Here is a 4,281-nt window from a genome sequence, read left to right as displayed (position 1 = left end):
CGTACGCAACAAAGAAGGTCGTATGCCCTCTAGGATTGGAGGTGCAGAAGACACATGCATGCCCTAATGACTACATCCTCTATCGTGGTGCGTATGAGGATTTGAACGCATGCCCGGTATGCGGTGCATTGCGGTATAAGATCAGACGAGATGACCCTAGTGATGTTGACAGTGAGCCCCCCAGGAAGAGGGTTCCTGCGAAGATGATGTGGTATGCTCCTATAATACCACGGTTGAAACGTCTGTTCAAAAACGAAGAGCATGCCAAGTTGATGCGATGGCATAGAGAGGACCGTAAGAAATACGGGAAGTTGAGAGCACCCGCTGACGGGTCGCAGTGGAGAAAAATCGAGAGAAAGTTCTGGGCTGAGTTTGCAGGTGACCCAAGGAACGTATGGTTTGGTTTAAGCACGGATGCCATTAATCCTTTCGGGGAGCAGAGCAGCAATCATAGCACCTGGCCCGTGACTCTATGTATGTATAACCTTCCTCCTTGGATGTGCATGAAGCGGAAGTTCATTATGATGCCAGTTCTCATCCAAGGCCCTAAGCAACCCGACAACGACATTGATGTGTACCTAAGGCCATTAGTTGAAGAACTTTTACAGTTGTGGAATGGAAACGGTGTACGTGTGTGGGATGAGCACAAACAGGAGGAATTTAACCTGCGCACATTGCTGTTTGTAACCATCAATGATTGGCCCGCTCTCAGTAACCTTCCAGGACAGACAAACAAGGGATACCACGCATGCACGCACTGTTTAGCTGACACCGAAAGTATATACCCGGAGAAATGTAGGAAGAATGTGTACCTGAGCCATCGTCAATTTCTTTCGACGAACCATCAATGTCGAAAGAAAGTCAAGCATTTCAAAGGCGAGGCAGATCACCGGAGGAAGCCCGCCATGCGTATCGATGATCACGTACTTGCTATGGTCAATGATTTACATGTAATCTTTGGAAAGGGTCCCGGTGGACTATCTGTTCCAAATGACACTGAGGGACGCGCACCCATGTGGAAGAAGAAATCTATATTTTGGGACCTACCCTACTGGAAAGAGCTGGAGGTCCGATCTTCAATTAACGTGATGCACGTGACGAAGAACCTTTGCATGAACCTGCTAGGCTTCTTGGGCGTGTATGGGAAGACAAAAGATACATCGGAGCCACGGGAGGACCTGCAACGTTTGCACGAAAAAGACGGCATGCCTCCAAAGCAGTATGAAGGTCCTGCCAGCTACGCTCTTACCAAAGAAGAGAAGGAAATCTTCTTTGAATGCCTGCTCAGTATGAAGGTCCCGTCTGGCTTCTCGTCGAATATAAAGGGAATAATTAATATGCCAGAGAAAAAGTTCAAGAACCTAAAGTCTCATGACTGCCACGTGATTATGACGCAACTGCTTCCGGTTGCATTGAGGGGGCTTCTACTGGAAAACGTCTGAATAGCCATTGTGAAGCTATGTGCATTTCTCAATGTAATCTATCAGAAGGTGATCGATCCAGAAAAAGGAGTGATGTGGCGCAATGTCTTGTTAGTTTCGAGCTGGTGTTCCCCCCATCCTTCTTCAATATCGTGACGCACGTCCTAGTTCATCTAGTCGACGAGATTGTCATTCTGGGACCCGTATTTCTACACAATATGTTCCCCTTTGAGAGGTTCATGGGAGTCCTAAAGAAATATGTCCGTAACCGCGCTAGGCCAGAAGGAAGCATCTCCATGGGCCATCAAACAGAGGATGTCATTGGATTTTGTGTTGACTTCATTCCTAGCCTTAAGAAGATAGGTCTCCCTAAATCGCGGTATGAGGGGAGACTGACTGGAAAAGGCACGCTTGGTGGGGACTCAATAATATGCAGGGACGGGCATTCTTGGTCTGAAGCACACTACACAGTTCTACAGAACTCTACCTTGGTGACCCCATATGTCGATGAACACAAGAACAGTCTGCGCTCCAAACACCCGGAGTAGTGTGATGACTGGATTACATGTGAACACATCAATACTTTCTGCAGTTGGTTGGAAACACGTCTCAGAGGTGACAACACTGTTTGTGATGAGCTGTACTCATTGTCCAGGGGACCATCTTCGACTGTATTGACTTACAAAGGATACGAGATAAATGGGAATACATTTTACACGATCGCCCAAGATCAAAAGAGCACCAACCAAAACAGCGGTGTCTGCTTTGATGTAGCAATCAATAGGGGAAATGACACATATTATGGTTACATAGTGGACATATGGGAACTTGACTAGCTCGTTAATCAAAGATGGTTATGTTTCCTAACCATGAACAAAGAGTTATTATTTGATTAACGGGATCACATCATTAGGTGAATGATCCGATTGACATGACCCATTCCATTAGCTTAGCACCCGATCGTTTAGTATGTTGCTATTGCTTTCTTCATGACTTATACATGTTCCTATGACTATGAGATTATGCAACTCCCGTTTGCCGGAGGAACACTTTGTGTGCTACCAAATGTCACAACGTAACTGGGTGATTATAAAGGAGCTCTACAGGTGTCTCCAAAGGTAGATGTTGGGTTGGCGTATTTCGAGAATAGGATTTGTCACTCCGATTGTCGGAGAGGTATCTCTGGGCCCTCTCGGTAATGCACATCACATAAGCCTTGCAAGCATTGCAACTAATGAGTTAGTTGCGAGATGATGTATTACGGAACAAGTAAAGAGATTTGCCGGTAACGAGATTGAACTAGGTATTGGATACCGACGATCGAATCTCGGGCAAGTAACATACCGATGACAAAGGGAACAACGTATGTTGTTATGCGGTCTGACCGATAAAGATCTTCGTAGAATATGTAGGAGCCAATATGGGCATCCAGGTCCCGCTATTGGTTATTGACCGGAGATATGTCTCTGTCATGTCTACATTGTTCTTGAACCGTAGGGTCCGCACGCTTAACGTTACGATGACAGTTATTATGAGTTTATGCATTTTGATGTACCGAAGTTAGTTCGGAGTCCCAGATGTGATCACGGACATGACGAGGAGTCTCGAAATGGTCGAGACATAAAGATTGATATATTGGATGACTATATTCGGACACCGTAAGCGTTCCGGAGAAGTATCAGATAAAACCGGAGCACCGGGGGGTTACCGGAACTCCCCGGGGGGTTAATGGGCCTCATGGGCCTAATGTGGAGAAGAGGAAGGGGCTGCCAGGGCAGGCCGCGCGCCCCCTCTCCCCCTAGTCCGAATTGGACAAGGAGGGAGGGGCGGTGCCCCCCCTTTCCTATTCTCCCTCCACCTCTCCTAGTTGGACAAGGAAAAGGGGAGGGGAGTCCTACTCCCGGTAGGAGCAGGACTCCTCCTGCGCACTTCCATAGGGCCGGCCGCACCCCCCCTTGGATCCTTTATATACGGGGGCAGGGGGCACCCCTAGACACACAAGTTGATCCACGTGATCGTTCCTTAGCCGTGTGCGGTGCCCCCTGCCACCATATTCCACCTCGATCATATCGTTGTAGTGCTTAGGAGAAGCCTTGCGTCGGTAGAACATCATCATCATCACCACGCCGTTGTGTTGACGGAACTCATCCCCGAAGCTTTGCTGGATCGGAGCCCGGGGAGCGTCATCGAGCTGTACGTGTGCTAAGAACTCAGAGGTGCCGGAGAAACGGTGCTTGGATCGGTCGGATCGGGAAGACGTACGACTACTTCCTCTACGTTGCGTCAACGCTTCCGTTGCGATCTATGAGTGTACGTAGACAACACTCTCCCCTCTCGTTGCTATGCATCACCATGATCTTGCGTGTGCGTAGGAAATTTTTTGAAATTACTATGTTCCCCAACAGTGGCATCCGTGCCTGGTTTTCTAGTTTGATGTTTTATGCATGAGTAGAACACAAGTGAGTTGTGGGCGATATAAGTCATACTGCCTACCAGCATGTCATACTTTGGTTCGGCGGTATTGTTGGATGAAGCGGCCCGGACCAACATTACGCGTACGCTTATGCGAGACCGGTTCTCCCGACGTGATTTGCACATAGGTGGCTTGCGGGTGACTGTTTCTCCAACTTTAGTTGAACCAAGTGTGGCTACGCCCGGTCCTTGCGAAGGTTAAAACGGCATCAACTTGACAAACTATCGTTGTGGTTTTGATGCGTAGGTGAGATTGGTTCTTGCTTAAGCCCGTAGCAGCCACGTAAAACTTGCAACAACAAAGTAGAGGACGTCTAACTTGTTTTTGCAGGGCATGTTGTGATGTGATATGGTCAAGACATGATGCTAAATTTTATTGTATGAGATG

This window comes from Triticum urartu, chromosome 1 (genome assembly GCF_003073215.2).
Source record: "Triticum urartu cultivar G1812 chromosome 1, Tu2.1, whole genome shotgun sequence".
In the NCBI taxonomy this organism is placed as follows: Eukaryota; Viridiplantae; Streptophyta; class Magnoliopsida; order Poales; family Poaceae; genus Triticum; species Triticum urartu.
Note: the sequence above shows the minus strand (reverse complement) of the source record.